This window comes from Lepisma saccharinum, chromosome 9 (assembly GCF_977018435.1).
Source record: "Lepisma saccharinum chromosome 9, izLepSacc3.1, whole genome shotgun sequence".
Lineage (NCBI taxonomy): Eukaryota > Metazoa > Arthropoda > Insecta > Zygentoma > Lepismatidae > Lepisma > Lepisma saccharinum.
Genome location: NC_139237.1, coordinates 84,182,370 through 84,203,832, shown reverse-complemented (window position 1 = coordinate 84,203,832; position 21,463 = coordinate 84,182,370). Strand labels below are relative to the sequence as shown.

The 21,463-nt window shown below is 41.4% G+C and overlaps 2 pseudogenes across 2 annotated transcripts; both read right to left on the bottom strand.

The window, feature by feature from the left end:
• Nucleotides 1-2,098: 2,098 nt before the first annotated feature.
• Nucleotides 2,099-6,474, bottom strand: LOC145992788 (glucose dehydrogenase [FAD, quinone] pseudogene; annotated as a pseudogene). The gene is made up of 2 exons (XR_014442208.1): nucleotides 6,419-6,474; nucleotides 2,099-5,183 (listed from the first exon to the last, which is right to left on the bottom strand). The product of XR_014442208.1 is annotated as a glucose dehydrogenase [FAD, quinone] pseudogene (transcript).
• Nucleotides 6,475-14,778: 8,304 nt separating this feature from the next.
• On the bottom strand, nucleotides 14,779-21,244 carry LOC145992787 (glucose dehydrogenase [FAD, quinone] pseudogene; annotated as a pseudogene). Its single transcript, XR_014442207.1, has 2 exons — nucleotides 21,146-21,244; nucleotides 14,779-17,496 (listed from the first exon to the last, which is right to left on the bottom strand). The product of XR_014442207.1 is annotated as a glucose dehydrogenase [FAD, quinone] pseudogene (transcript).
• Between the last annotated feature and the right edge of the window lie 219 nt (nucleotides 21,245-21,463).

Sequence of the window (21,463 nt, the reverse complement as noted above, 5' to 3'; positions counted from 1 at the left end):
TTTGGACCATTTCCGACCAGTTATAGGGGACGTTATCGCTACGTATTTCTCATTGAAGATTCTTTCACGAGACACATGTTCTTGGCACCTTTGACTACAGTGACAGCCAGGACAATTTCCAAGGCTTTATTGAAATATTGTCACCTTTACGGCTTTCCATCGATATTTACCAGTGATAATCGAGGTGTGTTTCGTAGCCGCCTGTTTCGCCAAGTACTGAGAACCATCAACTGCAAACCCGTGTACATTAATCCATACCGCCCACAAGCAGATCATGCAGAAGCAGCAATTGAGACAGTAAAGAGATCGATAACCAAGTTTTGCACGGAGCACAGCAGGTGGTCAGAAAACTTGGATTCGATCGCATTAGCAGTGAACAACCAGGTGAAAAGATGCCCGAAGCGTGACGTACGGTTTCTGGTGGAAACGAAAGGCGCCGGGGAGAATGATCAGCTGACCCAGAGACACCCCATGGAGCTTCGGGGGAAACAGCTGGGTAGACCATAACAAACCAGTCTTTTCTCCTTTGCCGATCCCTTACAAAATAGTTTCTTTAAAGGGACAGTTCTAATTGAAATCTCCATTAGTTAAAAGTTTATTTTTATTCGGAGGCATATTTACTCGCGAGTGTTTGCACTTTCTGTAGTAATTAAGCAGAAAAGTGCCGCGAATTCACGTGCTGGATATTACTCCTACCCTAGGAGTGGATGGGAAGAGGTTCGATCCCAGAACCTCACAAGAAGGAAGCCACCTGGAAGAGGACGTCCTTGCCAAGGATGTTAAACAGCCCACACCTGGAAATGGACTTCACGACGATGAATTAGGATGTCACCGGTTCCAGAGATCACAGGATGCAGTGAGGAACATTCGGAGAGACTTATTCCGGAAAGTGTAAAGTCAGTGAAGTGTAGTGAAGCGGACGGTGTTAGTGTTTTTTTCTTTCAGGCAAACCTCACCAGGACATGAGACTCACAGACTTACCTGGGGTAAGCCCTTTTTTTTCGATAAGGGGAGTATAATACTGTTACAAACAATATTTGTTTTTTTTTTGTTTCTTTTTTGTGATTGTGTATGAATTTGTATGATTGGGTTTCTTCCATGGTTCTGTGTAGCTTATAAGAGCCAATAAGGTTTGAACTTTCAGCCCTCCCCCATGCGACGCGGGAGGAAGTATAAATATGGCCTGTGTCAGAGGACCAGCAGAGTGTGTTTTTGAACTGGATAGCAGAAGGGAGAGCGATCTTCGGGCTCCAGTGGCCTCCCACGAGAAAAAGCATCCCGAGGCAGTTCTGCCGATGCTCAGCTTTCCACTTGGCAGTTCTGCCGTGGGGCTCACGTTAGAGGAATGTAAATAATGTAACTTAGAGAATTATTGGAAGAATCCGAGCCTAGTTTTGTTAAATTGTAAATAAATGTATAAAGCCCATTTCTGCGAGTTTTCAGCAATCACCCTGCAACATTAATTTCAGTAAGTTCTTGCCTGTGATTGATTCTTTGGTTCGGAGCGCTCTGGTGAGGAACGGGATGGGAACCCAGGACTAACGAGCCTATTTAGTTGTTTATTTGGGTTTTTCCTGCCAGCAGCGGCCCGGTAAGGGTGGAGTGTTGCGGAACAGTGCACACCCAAATATAAAGTTCTAGCTACGCCTATGGTGTAATCATTTTATAGTAGAAGCTTTGCAAGGAACTATATTAACTCTCTTCATAATTGAACCTTTTTTAATTTCATTGTATTATACTTGGTAACGGAAAGATACTTCATTAACTCACTCACAGGGGTATGCTTAATCGCCAGATCATAGTTAACTCTTATCCTCACGAATGATAAAGACAAGTAACATTCAAACATTTCAATAAACAAGTTTTGAAATGACTCTTCGTGCCATCTACCGAGAAAGCTGCGAACGAAATCTATGTCACAGATAACGTTCAATAGAAGCAAAGCTTTTATACCGAGAGTTTTAAAAACTTAGAACATTGTGTAAACAAAAGCTAATTTATTTTACAAACATGAATATACATTTTACAACAATAATACTTTTTATTACATGAATATTCAAACATGCACTAAAGCATACAATAAATAACTAGTTGAAGAAAAATTTCTTTGTGAATTATACATTTCAAGAAGAGTTGAAGTTGAAATCTTTTAAAAGCAAGCAATTTACTGTGCCATCGTTACGAATTGATTTACATTTTTCATGAACTTATATAAATACTTAGGCTTGAAAGTTTTAGTAGTTGAAGTAACTATGCACTATTCAGTGTCGGATGCAAGAACATTTTCAATGTAAACAAATACACATGGCTTGTCAGAGCTCCTATTGACTGTTCGAATGGCAACTGTGCAGTAATTTTGCTCGTAGGAATTTGGTGCATGTGATAAAGCTATACCACTCAACATTGCTGCTATAGTCAAGTTAGGTACGATAAACACATTCGTGGACAAAATAACACCAGAATTAATACATAGGAAAAAGTATTTTCCAGATGTCTTGTGGTTTGTTTCCACTAACTTCTTTCTTCTAGTGGATGTAGAATAATGGGTTATAAATATTTATCAGGAACAAGAACTAAGTACTGTACTGTTTCATCTTTTTACATGTGTAACAGCAGAACAATGTGAGAAACTTAATCAAAGACTTGTTATTACAATAAATGACCTACTAAACCTTTCATGTAAAGCAGTTGAGAAGGATAAACACACCACTTTCACTTTTTAATCGTCGATATGTCTCTGCTTCTTCATAGTTCCTATGAGGAAGCTTCACTTGTAATAGGACCAATCCCGCATGGGGAAGTCATTGTCAACATCCAGACAGATATCGAATCTGTTTAATATTTGGAAAGTCGTGCAATAACAGCAGGATTCAGTAAGCTTCCCTCATACGGCAGTTTATGTGGAGAAGTACTTATGGAATAGTTGTAGGTCAGTTACTCTCCAAGTAATTCCAGACAGTTCCTAGTTGATGTTTTGTCCTGAGAGAGGGGGGAGAGAGAGAGAGAGAGGGAGAGACAGAGAGAAAGAGAAGCTTTACGGTGTTCTGAGCTTCCAATCATGTTTCGTGAAATTGCAACCGACAGTTCAATCACGTCCTTCTTCGCTTCCAGCTTCGCTAATTTGACTCGCATCTGTGGTAACAGACTTGATGAAAGTCGTCTGACTACAGAAGAAACTTGCAGTTCAAGCACGTGAAGATTATGGTGGTGTTGTAGGTTCTTTGTATAACTGATAAGGGAACAGTTGTTGTGAGGTGACGACTGAGAACTTTTCCCGAGTCTCGCCACCACGTTGAGGTTCTTCCGTGCACACGCACGAGTCTACATCTCATCAGGTACGTTGTAATCTTCCTTGATCATATGGGCACCTTTCTCGGCGGCCATTATGATCGCGGCGATTGGATTGGCGTGCGGCACTTGCGGGAATATGGACGCGTCGATGACCCTGATGTTCGGTACTCCGTGCACCCTGAGCCTTGGGTCGACTACTGCTTCCGGATCACCCCCGGGACCCATCTTTGTAGTCCCAGCTTGGTGATTCTCCGGTAGAGTGTTGTGTGCGACTGCACATTCCCAGTACTCGTCTGTCCCGAATTCGTATTCTTCGCACCCCGCCGCTTTGGTGGTGACCAGCTGGAAGTCCCACTTCTTGAGGGCGTCAGTCTCGCCCAGTTGGACGGAGAACTTGATGCCTTCGACCAGTGTTTCGACGTCCCTGTGCTCGGAAAAATATTTGGGGTTCATCGAGGGTGCGCCGTTGGGACCGAGCGTGAGGTACCCTTTGCTCTTGGGGTTCATCACCGTCGGCCTGATGGAGACGCTTCGCCGTCCGCAGTTGCCGATCGAGTGATCCGTGCATTCCTCCGGATCGCCAGTAGAGGAGCATCCTGATTGGTAGCCGCTGAAGTAGAACTGGATATCCGGGTATCCCTCTTCGGCGTACTTGGTTTCTATGTACCCGGTCACCTGAGACAGACCGGTGGACGATAGAGGCCCGCGGTGGGGTACGTTGGAGACGTACTCGTACAGGGACTCCTCGCTGAGTTCGTTGACCGATGTGTCGTTGATCGTGAACCCCACGGTGAAGGAGACGTGGTTGTGAAGGTTGTGTCCGACGGGTAGGTCCTGTACGACTTGTATTCCTAAGTTTTCAAGGTCTTCGGCTGGTCCGACGCCCGACAGAAGCAGCAGCTGGGGGGAGTTGATGGTTCCGGCCGACAGCACCACGTCCTGTTTCACCTTGGCGACGCCCGGAGTCGTGTTGTTCAGCAGGTACTCGATGCCCGTCGCCCTCTTGGTGGTCGGGTCGATGACGATCTTGGTGACGGTTGTGTCCAAGAGTACGTGGAGGTTTGGCCTGTCCCGAAAAGGCCTTAGAAAGGCCCTGGCCGTGGAGACGCGGACGCCATCCAGGCTGTTCATCTGCGCCACGGCGAATCCCGTCATGTTCTTCCCGTTGAGATCCAGGGTGACGTTTCCTCTGTACCCTAGCTCCCTGGCCGCGGCCATGATGTCGTCCGCCAGCACAGGATGGTCCGGGTACTGCTCCACTGGAAGGAGACCGCCGCGTGCGTGGTACCCTGCTTCAACCCACTCCGGATTCCTGTTGTCCTCCGACTTCAGGAAGAACGGGAGGACGCCGTCCCATCCCCATCCCTCGTTCCCGGCCGATTCCCAGTTATCGTAGTCCTTGGGATGCCCTCTCATGTACATGAGCCCGTTGAAGATCCCCGTCCCGCCAACAGCCTTCCCTCTAGGCCACCGGCACACCCCTCCGCTGTTCAAGCAGGCAAACTGTTGAGTTTCGGTCGTGTAGCTCCAGTCCAGCACCGTGTGGATCATCTTCGTCAGGAAGTAAGGAGTTTGGGCAACCGTCGGTTCTGGCGGTCCAGCCTCCACGAGGAGCACGTTCCAGTCGGCTACTTCCGTCAGCCTGCTGGCGACGATCGCCCCCGCGACTCCTGCGCCCACCACCACGAAGTCGTACTCTTCCAAAGGTTCGGGTACCGATCGAAGCCTTCGGCACGGATCGGAAATGCTGCACGTCGCCCTCAGAGTGGATTCCACGAAGAGCATGAAGACGGTGGCCAATGCTGGGCAGGCGTTTTGCAGAACTGGTGTATCCTGGAAAGCGCATCCGCAATTCTCGAAGTCGCCCATATTTGCAAGTTGAATTTCTTCACCTGCAGGAGAAATGTAATGACGTCACTTTAACTTTATATTTTACAATCACGGCCATCACATCATCTCTCTAGTTGAGTCAAGGTTATGGACACTACGAAATCCCTTTCCCTGCTCTTCTAACTCTAGTGTAATGTGTGTCTCACTTACTGCTAGATAAATCAGTCTTAGTAATCTATGAGCGTGTAATTAGTCTGAGTGCCACTCAACAGACCCGAGTTCGATCCCAGGAGTGGATGATGTAAGATGAAAATTTTCGAGCTTAAAACGGCTTACGGCTCACACAGCCGCTCTAAACGGTGGAAACCACTATGGCCAAGATCAAAAATGTGTGACGCCCTACCGCCAGATCCTCTATACGCCTTCATGGCACTGTGCAATGAACAAATATAATGTAGGCTAATAAGCAACCCCAATTTTCAATAAGGGAATTTTCTTCTGAACCAGGAACTACACGAAAGAGTATGGCCATGAGTAAAAGTCGATGGGGTGCAGGTGGAGTGTGCTTCCAAGAATAGAAACTCTGGCTCTGTCCGAAAGGTACAAAGTAGATACTTGAAGTATGGTCTTGACGGAAGTGACGTCATCTAGTACAGTTCGAAAGCGCCAAGAACAGAAGCACGCAAGTGCACAGCTCGCAGTACAGATGGTTGCTGACTAGGTCACGTGATTTCCGCACTCGTTGTTCATTTGTTTAAAATCACGGAGGCAGAAAGCCAGCTACACAGGTTAAATATAGTTAAGGGCCAGCAAGTTGTTGGTTAAAGTTCTTCTAATGTGTGGAAATGTATATTTGAAAATGCTATGTGATTTCTACGGTGAAGAACAAGTGTTTAAAATGCAAGGAAAACAACGAGTATTCAGTGTTATCTACTGATCGTATTTGGCGCTGCAGTCGAAGTGCAATTCGAAAGACAACACTTCCAGTCCACGACTTGAAGACCGCACTCCAAGACCATACTCGGAGGATGCTCGCTTCAAGTACGGTCTTGCATCTTTCGGACACGACCTGTTTCACAAAAGTTTCAGAAATTGAAATTGTTTCAAAATTACTAGCTGGATTGTTCGGAGGAAGGATTCTTTGTAAAGTTTTCAATAAGGCATTTAACATGATTTAGATTTATGAATTTTCATTTATCCAACATGCCAGAAGTTAGGGGAGATTTGACCCCCCCTTTCCCCCCTGTAAACTTATCCAATCAACTTTATGAATATCTACCACTGATTTCCTACTTACCCAATACAGTAGAGTTAAGCCAATCCTTCGAATAAGCACAGAACCCTCAGGACACCACAATTGCCAGATAAAGCAACCTGATCTTATTTATAAAGAACCCTTGTGCAGCGTGGGTGATCATAGTTCACAAGCACTTGAAGATACTCATACGAGTGCCACATGTCTTCCTAATCGACATATTTTCACTTATCAATGTGGTGGTGTAATTGGCAGGTGATGCTATTTCGGAATGATACGGTCAATGCAATGCAGAGAAGCGCTCAAACAATAGATCTCTTGACCTTAGCCGATAAAATGTAGGAGATCGCTGTCAGAGGTATCGTCACGTGACGCCATGTCCTTCTCCAACGTGAGATTTATCTTAAAAAGTATGTGCTGTGTTGATTTCGTAACTAGCAATTGGTATTATTGTACACTTCATGCTTATACATTGCCGAGCTTGGAATTTCGTAAGTAGGGGAGTATATGGTTCATGTTTTTGGTTTAAGAGCCAAAGTTACCCATAGTAGCAGTTATTTTCCTTCGGAGTTCTAAATGTAACTAGCTACTTTCAAAAGTAAGTAACAGTAAATGACACAGTTACTTTTTGCAGAATAAGTAACGTTACTTTTACGTTACTTTACAGCCCTTAAATTGTTAACTTTTGAAAATTGGTAACGTGTGGAAAGAGCTAAACTTGTCAACTGTATTTCCAAGTATGTCTGTTCTCTGGATGCTAAGGTGAAAGGATTGTAGTGAAATTGCCTGAGGCAATGATGCTAGGCTTCATCGCAGTGAAATTGCCTGAGGCAATGATGCTAGGCTTCATCGCATGTTAAATTTAGAACATCTACTTTTTATTACAATTGGTCATTACTAATTGCGAGCGAAGACTTCAGTCTTTTGGATATACGTATTACTGCTTTTATTTGAAACATGGTATTCGAGGAGAATGTGTTTAAGGTATATGCATATATAGAGTAAAATGAATGATCGTTCAAACAAACGCGACTTCTAGTTAGATCATTAATATCTTGTAATAATATACATATATAAAGATTTTATATTAAGTACTGTGAGAAACATAAATAATACACCTGTCAAAAAGCGATCGAAGCCAGAACGTAATTTTTTACGATTATTTCTTTGCAAACTGATGATAATATTAATTTATTGGGGCGCCAATGGTGTCAATTAGTCCAGCGACCTTTACTTTGTTTTCAAACTTTGCTTTTCTTATTCATTCGACGAGCTATTTGCCTCGGCAACCGGCCCCTTGGCCCCTCCCGTAGATACGACTCTGATCAGAAGCATTTGGGATATAGAAAGCATACAGTGCTACTGTATATGTATGGTGCCACAGACTTTCAACATTATTCGTCATGTATTTCTAGGAAATTTCTTTGCGACATTTTCCCAGTTAAAAGTGTTAATTTTTCTTACACTATTACATCTGTTTTACCCACATGGCCGATCTTTTCAGGTCCTTACTTTATTGGTTTTACATGTTTGGCTGCATTGAAAGTCAAAGAGAAACTATTATTTGTAATAATTGAGGAAAGTTTAGCAGATAAATTTAAGCTTAAGAGTTAAGAAATTGTTTATTTTTGTTAGTATGATCAAATATGCACAGGGTATTCTTAAAAACAAAGTTATCCAGGCATTTCTAATAATAAATAAACAAGCTAAATTATTTTATGGTTCAGTTAAATAGCACAATCATCGTTAACAATAATGCTATGTCAGAAATATTAATGCTTTGGCTGTTATGTTTAATATTATATCTAGAACGACTATCGGGATATGCTCTTCATATATACACGCTATTGAAACGTGCAAATGTCATTAAATTTAAAATCTGTGTTTGTTATTTTCTGATTATCTTAACACGTGCCTGCTGACACAACTTCACATGTCACTGATACAGGGTTTCAAGTGTTGTTATATGGTTAGATTATTGTTTCGTATTCCACAGCTACATGTATGCCACTTGAGGATATTTCCTATTTATGTTATAATATCATTAAGCCTTGTTTCCATGATTATGAAAAACTATATATGCTGACCAAGACAGTAATTTATTTTATTAAAAACATAAACTAAACGTAACGTTTCAACCTTCTAGCAAGGTCTTCATCAGACTGTATCAAGTACAAGTACAAGACTTTTGTTAAATCTATGGACTGCACTCCCAAACTCAATAGTGAAATGTATTTTGATTCAGGCATTGAAATAAAAAAAAGAAAAAAAAAGAGCGAAGCTGTTAATGAACAAAGTTTGGTGGCTACAATCTGTTCATATCATCGTTTAATGCCTGAGCGGAATTCCTTTCTTTGCGGTTTATACCAATATTTTTTTTTACAATTTTTAATCAATATTTTGATTGTAAAGTAGGAGGTATACAGAATAAAGTTACTGAACTAAACAACACCCCCAAATGAAACTCCTGAAACAATTTCAAGTTACGTTCAGGACATTATGATTCATATTATTTGAAGTTATGTTAATCTTTGAACATTTCTTTGGCATTCCACGTCATAATGCAAATATTGAGAGAATATTTTTATTAAAGTAAGGATATCGAACTGAGAGAAATAAATTTCTCAAAGAGGGTGTAAAACGTTTGTGCTGAGTCAGTATAATCAAACACTTTGACTGTTCATAAGTTTCATAAGTATATTTTGACTAAACCTGAAATTGTTAGAAAAATTGGACCGTGTCAGAAGCATGACTGAAATCACGTGCAGTAAGAAGTGAATTGTTTAGTTTTGATTACAAGCGTGAAAATTTTGTATTTAAGAAATAATGAAAAAAAATCATTACCATTTTTAAATCTGAAAATGTGTCGGTTGTACATTGTTTGCTAAAATGTTCGAGTAATGTGTATTATTTACTGAGATTGATTTGTGTCCTACATTTTCGGATATCATGATCTATTTTTCCCTTATAGTGATCTGGTAAAGCTATTGAAGGACCTATTGACGATACGTTTTATTATGGAGGGAGAGAAACCTAATATTCTTCCCATGTGCCGCGCGTTGTGCTGTATTTGATATTTTGTATACTTCTGTCTAGATTACATCAAAGGGTAAGGAACGAGGGAATAGATGATATCACGTTAGCTACAATTTGATTATAACAACTTTGATAGACTTATATAATCAGTACTCTCGTTGTGTGACCATGCTAACTCTTGCAAATGTAGCTTTTGAGCTAAAATGTTTGTATTAGCTAGATACTTTAAATTACTGCAGGGCATTTTCATAGAGAATCCAAAATGCGTCCTTTGATACAAATGTGCACGGTTTTTCACTCCGATAACTAGGACCGGATTTACCTCTTTGCCGCCCCTAGGCTGAACAAGCTCTGCCGGCCTCCATACCGTTTATCAAGAATGAAAAAAAGGTTCATTATTTTCTGTATTACTATTTTTACTATTAACGGCATGCAGTAGTAATTAAATGATAGTTACATGCAAAAAATGTAACAAAGCGATATGACATAAATTATATAAATTACATTTTAACATTTACCTTGTTTTTCAGAGACTTTTATTTAGGTGATAGGACAGAACGCACACTGGGCTCATCAACGGCACTTTCCTCACATATTTCCTGATTACATTTCTGTATAAAAAAGAACTGATTTTCGGAACCTTCTTCAGAAATGCTTCCTGCTTTTCATCTTTCTCCGCTTTTCTCCTTTTGTATTGTGACCCACTGAGTCTTACTCTTTAATCACTCATAATGAACGTAATGACGTTTTAAACTTACCCCAACAAACGCACGTCGGAGACTGACACACGCGAGACGCGACACACCACCTACTTCTTGAATAATATTCTCGAGCAACTAACAGTAGAACAGTATAATGCGAAACCCCTTTAATAATGCTTGCGCCGACAGTTTAATTCTCAACAATTCAACGCGAAACACAAGCTTTTGATATGCGGCCAATGCCTGCAGTAACAAGGAACTGCGTTCCTGGAACGCAGCCAAGCCGGTGTTTTCTTTCAAAAGCAAGCGGCAGGCTCCACGTTCTTGCCGCAATCACCGACCCGGCTCAGCACAATACTGTACATTCGAAACAACAACGTCGGTAATTAAAACAACAAATTAGTAAACTAGTTCCGAGCCCTGATACCCTATCTCTCTTAACCCTGATGCACACGCGCCGGGGTGGAATCCACCCCAGACAGTCTCTCTTCTTTACTATAGTGCAGAAGGCCTTAGAAAGAGCGTTTCGCGGGCTAACAGCAGACGTCGCTCGCACACTATTGCCGATACTCTCGTGTCGTCTGCTCCTCAGCCGAACAAACAGGCCGAGGTAGCAAGAGGCAGAGGTCATTCACCCTTCCAGAAGGGCGCAGCGAGTTAGCTGTGGCAACCGGGCTCGCTCATTCGCGGACCTGATTGGTTCTCGCAGACACACCCCCATATTGTTGTCTGCTGTAAGCCCGCGAAGCGATCTTTCTAAGGCCTTCTGCACTATACGTTTAAAAGTGTTTTGTTTCTGTTGGCGGCCTTCCGGGTACCTTTCCGTTGTTTCCCCCTCTAGTCATTGACTCAAGGTCAACCAGTTTGCGCGCCGCTGTCACTCACTGAACATCGTCAAACTCTGCCAGGGGTGTTTTACACCCCAACATGTGCTTACGTTACACATTTCCAAAACGCTGCTTTTTTTAGTTTTTGTTATTTGTTTTAGATAATTATGTTTTTTATGAACTGTAGTCTAGATGGTGTTTTAAGTTGCATATTTAAAAAACCTCAAAAAATGGATAATTTGGGTAGCAAACAAGCGAGGATTTTGTCCATGTTGGATGAGTGTGGAAGTGATAATGGATCAATTGTCGGCGAAGATAGTGATGCAGAACAAGACAGTTTACACGAAAGTGAACATGATACAGACACTGAACAAGACTGTGACAGTGGTAAAAGTGAAGAAAGTGACAGTGACAGCGAACTACCATTGGCTCACAGACTCAACACTTATACAGGGAAAAATAAAACTAATGTATGGAAGAAACAACCACCACCACAAAACGCAAGGACAAGAGCTCATAATATTGTAAAGTACACATCTTCCTATTGTAAAAGCCGCTGCTAAAGAAGCCAAAACCCCACTTGATGTGTATGATAGACGAAAGCATAATAGACAGCATTGCACAAATTTGTGTATAAACACAATACGTGACAACTATGCTCGAGATCGAGATGCTAATCTTACAAACAGGGAAGAAATTAGTGTCTTGGTTGGACTTCCGTATTTCGCTGGTGCCATGAGAGCTAATCATCTAGACTGTAAAGATGTATGGAGCACTGATGGAGAAGGCATAGATTTTTTCCCTATAGTAATGGGAATAAATCGATTTCACTTTTTATTAAGGTCCCTTAGATACGATAATATAAATACGAGAGCGGCTAGGAAATCTGTTGATAAGTTAGCCCCAATAAGGGATATATTTGAAATGATAATTATAATTTCAAAAATGGGTTTTCGCTTCAGAGTGTGGACGAAAAGTTTGAACCTTTCCGTGGAAAATGACCCTTCAGGCAATGCATCAAAAGTAAACCTGCTAAATACGGTACATCTGCAATATGGAGGTGTATGCCGGCCAACAGCCTAATGGGCCATGTCAAGTATCTAATTCCGCAGCGGATGTTGTTAAAATACTAATTACTTCTTTGACAGTTACTGGAAGAAAAACTGGTTTCCTTTGATAAAGGATCTAAAAAATAATTTCAACTTAACTTGCACTGGAACTTTACGTCGAAATAAACGAGAATTGCCTTTGGAACTGACCAACACCAAAGAGAGAAAAAGACACACAAGTTTATTTGCATTTACAATGACAATTGTTTCATATACGCCTAAACCTGGAAAGGTCGTACTATTGAGTTCAACAATGCATCACGATAACGAAATAGATAAGCAAACCGGTCCAGAGCAGAAACCTGTCATCATAACCGACTACAATCATAACAAAGGTGGCATTGAGGTGGTTGACAAATTGTGTGGTACATATTCTGTATCTAGGAAAAGTAAACGCTGGTCATTGACTATTTTTTTTTTTTTTTTTGGATTGCTAAATGTTGCCGGAATAAATGCATGTATTATTTATAAGAACAATGTAGGCCTTGATCAACAAGTTCTAAGAAGAATATTCCTAAAACAATTGGGCAAGCAATTGACTAAGGCTCATATTGCAAGTCGTGCTTCCCTTCAAACGCTACCACTTTACATGAAGGTTGGTGCCAAGCGTCTCAGCGGAGTTCCGGAAGAGCCAGGACAAAGGAAAGAAGAGCTTCCGGTCGCTGTGAAGTCTGCCCACGAAGCAAGGACCGGCACACTCAGTCATCGTGCTGTACCTGTAACAAGCTTCTGCGCAAAGAGCACACCTTCATCTACTGCGAAGAATGGCGTCCAGAATAAATTTGAACATTCACTCACAAGAACCTTTGTCAGTAGCTAAGTAATATGTTGTAAATTTGATTTAAATTTTATAATTTTTTATAAATGTATCTGTTTAAATAATACTCTTGTTTAGATTTTATCAAAAATTCAAAAGAACACTAAACATTTTGTTGGTTTGGGAAATTTTTTTATGAAATCATAAACAGCTGGCTAACTTGACCCTATGGTGATTTACTAATACATTTGTATAATGAACCTATGACTAAAATACCTTCAGTTGTTTCATTGCCCTGTCTTGTAACCACATGAAAGTAAAAGACTATTATTTTTGGGTACAGTTAACATTTTTAGTTTTTTTAACGATAATTTAAAATACAGAAGAAAAATGTAACTGTCTAATCAACAATTATTCAAACCACAGTTGTTTTATTTAGCTAAAATATGTTTTAACTATTATGGAAAAGACTAATTGTTAACAAAAACTTTTTTACTCATACATTTGTAAAAAACTGCAATATAAGGTGTGGTTGTGTCACAAATATTCACGCGTGTTTATAAGGGTTAAGAGATATTCTTCGTTAACTTATATTTACAATACAACTACATTGTCATTCCATTCGTGAGGCAAACCGAGAATTAGGTATTCCTTATAAATTTAAAACAAACAATCGTGACCAAAGTGCCTCTCTAAGCCCGGGCCTATGAGGCCTTTTGGAAAATCCGGACCTGCCGATAACACATTAATGTGCATAAGCTGCACTTTTGTTTCGTGAAAATCACACAGAAATGCATCAAAGTGCATTAATTTTGTCAGGTGCTGTTCCATGTGATGCACTAAAAGCATCGTGTCAACATATCAGACAAAATCATTCTATTGAAACCAAACAAGTTTAACTGGGTCAATTGATCAAAGGCAAACCAACGTTCATTTTGAATTCATTTTGACTTCTGTACGTACCATAACAGAAATTTGGAATATACGTACATTTTGTGCAGTTGATACGTGGAAGATATATTAGTTGACAGCATTACAAAAATGTGTTCCTACTTCTAGGATACGTCAGCAAAAGTATTGCCATTAACATTTTCTGTGGTAATTTTGTAAACTACATATAAACGTGTCTTTTTCACCATTTCGTTTATTAAATCAGTTTTTCTTTTCTTTTTTCTTTTTCAAAAAACATGAGAGTTCGTAAACATAACTATTGATTGAGCCAATCACCAGTGGTCAAATTCTGGCCTGATAATGGGTGTTCTTTGAGAGTGTCAGCTTCATTATATCATCATTAATCCCCATCTTCGCGATTAGCCAATAGTAGCAGAAAAGTGAAGTAAAATAAACCAAATCAATCAATCCAACATGACTAAAATGCTATCGGTACACCCCTGTTCACATAAAGTGGCACACTTGATAGGGTTGAACAGTTGAAGATTGTGCACTTTATCTGAACAGTGTGCACTTTATCTGAACAGGAGTGTACAAGTAAAATAGAGTTTGAAAATATCATTGTTTATCAGTTATCGATATAATGGATCGTGTGGTGGTTGAGGAAAGAGATGGTTGTATGGAACCCCACTTTGTTTTTGAGTTATTGTGCCTGAACTATCTTAAGGTTTTCAAGCATTCACCATTACACAAATGATGCCTGCAGTGACATTCAGGATAAACTAATAAACAAGAGACAAGTGTCATCATTAGAATGCAGCTGCGTGTTCTTAAGATATTGAGGGGTTCCATATTATCAGCAGGTTTCCATATTACCACCTTTTCCTCTAGTATTTGCTAAGACAGTATTACATTGTTGTCTCTGAATATCATTATGTGTATTCGTTTATTCGAAAGCGGAGTAAACAGCGTTGTAAAATTTATGTAGACTAGTATTTGAATTTCGATCAAGTAATTGTACACAATATTTAACCCACTCTTCACCAGGAGGACACAAATAAATTAAACTTAACTTGCTTTCATTTTTTATTTAACAAAATATAAGTTACACATTCTCTAACTTAATAACACTCAGAACTGATTACACAATTCAAGTTAGTACGAATGTAATGTTTCAATCTTTATGAAGCAAAGGCGAGTGTGGACCATCAGTAAGAAATTAATCATATTTACAGTACAGTACAGACTATCGGTCACAGCTTTACGCACACATATGCATTTAGATAGTGACCATTCAATTCAGAGAGGGGCGTATGTTATGTCACACCCTTATACTTTGACGATAGAAGCGAGTATACTTGTATATTCACAGTACAATGTCACAGTATAACCTTGAGAGAATTAGTTGCATGAAACTTGTTCACATAATGCTTAGTTTTTGATTTTCATACAAATTATAACCACAGAAATAACTTGTGTAAACTTCGAATTCAGAGCCAGTTTTAAACTTAATGCAAACATGCTTGGGGATATGATGAACAGGTTCTCTCGGGCTATGGATCTGATGAGCTCTGGAAAGGTTTCAGAGTTTCGACAGCTAACGTCACTCTTATCTTCAGGGTAGAAGTGATAAGTGACAGAGAAGAAGATGAGAGTGACGTTAGCCCTCAAAAGCTTGGAATCCTTTCCAGAGCTCAACCGATCCATAGCCCGAGAGAATCTGTTCGTAATTCGTCACCAGGAAAGCTTCAATACTTACTTCATACTTGGAGATAGCTAACGGGTATTAGAAAATGTTTGATGCACAGCATTCACAAACTTAATTAAAACCAGATTTCTTACGTGGTATTGGTTCAGATTTGAAGACCTTATTTATGAGTAAGTGATTTCTCATTTAGGAATGCTTGTTGGTTGGCCGTAAAATTCTCTTATGAGATCTGAACCTTTCTCCGCAATCATGATGATGGATGCAATGGGATTGACTGGTGGTACATATGGGTACACCGAGGCATCGATAACCCTAATGTTGGGGACGCCATGGACTTGTAGTTGAGAATTAACCACCGACGTGGGGTCATCAGCTGGACCCATTTTTGCCGAGCAGCTCTGATGATTCTCGGGTACGGTTTCGTGCATGATGGCGCACCTCCAGTATGCGTCGTCTGCCAAGTAGAGGTCGTTGTCCGGAGGCGCGAAGTCCTCGCAACCTTCCACTATCGTGTTGTCCAGTTGGAAGTCCCAATCCTTCAGAGCGTCCGTCTGCGTTAGGTTGATAGCGAACTTCACTCCCTCTACCAGGATGCTCAGGTCTCTGTCTTCGGGGTCAGAGAAGTATTTGGGGTAGATGCGAGGATTGTCGGTGTAGTCCGGGCTTCCTAGTTCCAGGTAGCCTCTGCTCTTCACGTCGAGCAACGTGGGCCTGATGATGATCGGGCGTCTTCCGCAGTCCTTCGTTTGCGAGATGCATTCTCCCGCTTCTCCAGTACGGGAGCAGCCGCTGCAGTATCCGTTGAAGAACAGCTGGAAGTCTGCGTGGTCCTTCTCGCCGTACTTGGAGGTCAGGAACGCCGTCACCTGGGTGAGCCCGTTGGTGGCGACAGGTCCCGTTTGGTTGTAGATGTACTGCATCCCCGTGTCGTAGTCCAACTCGGTCACCGAGGTGTCGTTGATGGTGAAGCTCACCGCGGCCCCGACGTGGTTTTGCAGGTTTTGCCCGACCGGTAGCTCCTGGACCACTTCTATCCCCTGCGCTTCAAGGTTGTCTCTCGGACCAACGCCAGACAGCAGCAGTAGCTGTGGGGAGTTCACCGCTCCACCAGAGAGTATCACCTCTTTCCGTGCCTTGACCAGCGTCGTCTTGACTTCCCCGTTGACGGCGTACGAGACCTCGACTCCGGAAGCTGCCTTGGTTCCGTCGACGTCATCGATGACCACTCTTGAGACCATGGCGTCGATGATGACGTTCAGGTTCGGGCTCTCCCGGTACGGTTCGAGGTACGCGTTTGCAGTGGTGGTGTGGATCCCGTTCTCGTGGATGAACTGCGCGACGGTGAACCCTGTAGAGCTCTTGCCGTTGACGTCGACGTACCCTGAGTATCCCAGCTCCGGCGCGGCCTGCATGATGTCGTCTGCTAAATGCGGGCGCGTCTTGTACCTCTGGATCGGGAGCGGCCCGTCGTAGCCGTGGTACTCGGGTTCGATGTTCTCGGTGTCACCTTGCCGTTCCGAGAGGAGGAAGTACGGGAAGACGTCGTCCCATCCCCAATCTTCGTTCCCGTATTCCTGCACCCAGCGCTCGTAGTCGTCAGGGTGTCCCCTGGCATACATCATCCCGTTGAACACCGAGGTCCCGCCTACCGTCTTGCCCCTGGGCCAATCGCAGACGCCGCCCTTGCTGAGACACGCCTTCTCTTCCACCTCCGTCGTGTAATTCCAGTTGAGGACGGTCTTCTGGATGTGGTCCAGGAAGAACGGGACGCGGGTGGCCGTCGGTTCTTGAGGACCGGCTTCCACGAGCAGCACCGTCCAGTCCTCTATCTCGATCAAGCGTCTGGTCACTATGGCGCCTGCCACTCCGGCTCCCACAACTATGAAGTCGTATTCCTCGGCGAGTTGGTTTCCTTCGACGGTGACCAGCCTGCTGCAGGGGTCGGCAATGTTGCACGTCTGGTGGAGCAGGTTCTCGTACATCAGCATGAAGGTCGCCGCCACTCCTGGCCCACAGATGGCGCCGAGGAGGGTCACGTCCGCGAACTGGCAGTTGCAGATGTCGAACATTTCCATTGTGGATATTCCTACTCTGCAATGGAAGAGAGAAATTCCTAAGAAACAAAATCCAAAATGATATTGAAATAGAGTTTATTATGATACACCATTCAGATCTTCCGCGAATGTTACGTTTCAGTACAGAAGTTCCAATTTTGGATGTAGGATTTATACTGAGCAGGCCACAACCAAGGAAGTCTTACGAGGGCCACTATTTATATTTTGAGCCTTGGCAACACTGATTGAAGTTAGGCGCGATTTGACGTTTGCACGGAATCGTCTGGCATTATTGACCATAACGTACTTCAAATGTTTTGTCAATAGCTTCATTTGTGTTGTTTATGTTGCCTTGGAGATTGTGCGACAACAATAAAATGGAATTAACTCGTGAACATTTTCGTGTGATGATTTTTTACGATTTTCGACGTGGATTATCAAGACAAGAGTGGATCGATCAACTTACTTCCACATTTGGCGATGAAGCCCCATCCTTTGCCACTGTGAAACGCTGGTATAACGAATTTAATCGTGGCCGCCATTCGCTCACCGTCGAGATTCGCGAAGATGTCCAAAATCAGTTGTTGTTCAAGGATGCTGTGCAAAACCTAATACTGCAAGATCGTCATGTGACATACTGTGAGATTGAGGCAAGCATAGGCATTAGTTCCACCAGCATATATAAAATATTACATGATCATTTAGCTGTGAGAAAGGTATGTTCTCGTTGGATCCCACACAATTTGACAAAAACTCAAAAAGACGCTCGCGTCAATTGGTGCAAACAAATGCTCAATAAATACTATCATGGTGCTTCAAAAGACGTATATAAGATTGTAACAGGTGACGAATCATGGATATATGCATATGAGCCGGAACGTAAACAGCAGTCGACTGTATGGGTGTTTCAAGATGAACCCAATGCAACAAAAGTTGTTCGCGCTCGAAGCACATCGAAACAAATGGTCGCCTGTTTTTTCGGGAAAACTGGTCATGTGGCAACTGTGCCTTTAGAGGAACGTAGAACGGTCAACTCTGAATGGTACACAACAATTTGTTTGCCAGAGGTCTTCGGTCAAATACGGAAAACAAACAAACGCCGTGGGATCATTTTTCATCAAGACAATGCCAACTGTCACACGTCTCGTCTAACAACCGACTTTATGAACAGACAAAAAATCGAATTGATGGGTCATCCGCCGTACAGTCCTGATTTGGCACCCAATGACTTCTTCTTGTTCCCGAATGTCAAGAATAAATTGCGTGGCCAACGATTTTCGTCGGCGGAAGACGCCGTTGATGCGTTCAAAAACCATATTATGGAGGTGTCTCAAGAAGATTGGAAAAACTGCTTTGACAAATGGTTCGAACGAATGCAAAAGTGTATTGACCATAAAGGAGAATACTTCGAAAAACAATAAAGCAGTTTTCAATACCAAATTCCTGTTTTTTCATTGTTAGGCTTAAAATATAAATAGTGACCCTCGTACCAAGTACTAAAATAGAATAATGAAAATGAACTTTTTAGCATAATCGATGCTTATTTATTTCCTACGAATTTAAAAGACAAGAATTATTACTTTGGGATTATACTGCTTTTAAGGACAGTACCAAAGAAGATTTATGCAGTTATGAAAATATGTATAATTAGGAACATCCTTTTTTTCATTATTCAATACATATTCAATTCTTTATCTATTTCACATTAATTAACTTTTAATGCAAATTTGGCGATCTTATGTACACGCAAACTAGATAATAAATATATGCTGTTATTTTCATATTCTTGTACCACCTTTTTAAGTATTCATGTCATAATAAAAATGAAATATCAGTAAATTTACATATTTTAATTAATATTTAATTTAATTATCATTTGTTTTAATTTAAACATTATTATTATTTTTCCTGGGGTACTTGGTTCAGACCCCTCCCCATCCCCCACGAAATATATGTCTAGATATGTGTCTGCCAACCACATTTGTATGTCTGGCCTAGAAATAGTGGAGCTGTAGCTGTTGCAATTATTTCATGTATAGCATGCACCACAGTTTAATTTTAGATAAAAGTTTGGGAAACGTGTATGCTATAAATGAAGAATTGTAATTTCATTTTTTTTAACATAAAACACAAGAACGTTGTATTTTCGCGATGTTTTTCTTTTCTTAAGCACAAAATATGTTGAAATTCGCGAAAAAGGCCAGAATTCGCATTTTATATTGCGTTATTTAGCAATTTCGCATGGATGAAAAATGTTTTGAACATGTCAATACGTAAACATTTTTTTTCAGCAATTAACATATTTGTCGATGTTATCGCGTTTGCAAAAAGAATCAAGGTCCCTTATTATTGTGAGTGCAGAATGTGAAGTTGATGGTAAAGCATGTGTAGCGAAATTCGTGTTCTGCAATGCTTAGAGATAGCATTGTAACGGACAGATAACGCGTACCATCTGAGTACGACTCCCTTTCAGGTCAAGTCACGTTAGTGTTAATGAGTATCACGTTAGTCACGTAAAGAACTATGGTCTTCAGACTGTAATGTTAGCCTTAATGACTAGAGCACGTCCAAACACGCTAAATATGTACATATAAATATGTAAAACAAATGTATTATTTTTAGTTCTCTTCGCTCCTGTGCTATTTTGTAGTTTTGTGTCGATTTAATGGAGATTGCATCAACAACTGATCTGCATTCACTATTCTCGCAGTCAACGAGGATTATTTGTGAAACGTGGCCGTGGTTGGGGGTGGAGGGACCAGACATACACGTAGCTCCTATTTCTGCAATGCCTTGAAAGACAATTGAGTGAAACTAAGATGACGCAATTACCGATTTTTTAGAGAAATCATATTTAGAATATTATTCCCAATTATACAATATCTGTCCATTACGCAATAGAAACTTTATTGATTGATTGTTTGTTAAAAGTCACATTTCTGCAACTTTTGGTTAATCCCGACGATGGGATGGATGGTGATAAGATGGTATGGATAAATGAACTCTTGTCCAGGTATTCGCAATAGTTGCATGGGCTTACTTAGCCACGAAACTATTGCGAATGTCTAGACAACGGCGAAAGCAAGGATTCACGTGAATGCTCCAGAAGGAATTGTAACTTAATTAATAACTAACTAATCTCTAGCCTTCTTAAACCCGAAGTTTCATAGCTGCAGCAACACAGGCCTTCCATCTGGCCCTATCTTGAGCAAGATCTATATACTCTTTTCAATACCTAACGATTTTCTTTAGGTCTATCTCAACGTTGTCCCTCCATCTTCGTCTTGGCCTTCCTACTGGTCTCTTACCATCAGTTTTCCCAACAAGAATCCTGTAGACTCTTCTTTCCTCTCCCATTCGTGCCACATACCCTGCCCACCTAAGTCTTCTTGATTTAATCATTCTAATAATATCTGGACATGAATATAAATTTTGTAGTTCTAAATTATGTAACCTTCTCCACTCCACGCATTAGTTTGTGACTGTTCCAGTGCACATATGGTAGGTCGTAACGCTTTACATGGTTTTCCCGATGGCATAATGGTAACATTGTCGCCCTGTGATCAAGATTCAGTCCCGATTAGTCTATTTGTGCATAATATACACCGTGACACGGTACAGAATCAAGTCCTCTGCGCAAGTAATGACTAGTGTAGACTTATAAGCAAACTACATTAACTCTTTACCTGTTTCCCGCTTGAACACTCTGTCTGCAAGCCTCGGTCTTCTCGGAATACTTGTATCAACCGTACGCTGTTGGTTTGTAACCTAGATCACAAGAGATCTGAATGTGTATATATACACACATGTCCAGGGCCTCCTTCCGCAAGCATTGTGAAACAACTCGATAAGCATCGATACAGTTCTCTTACAAAATACTTAAATCCTGAACACCCACTTGAAAGAATGTGCGTACGTTCTCCGTGGAGAGATTTTTCCCTGTAATCTTGAAAACAAAAGAGAGCGGGCCACAAAACAATGATTCTGGGATGATAGTGCAAATC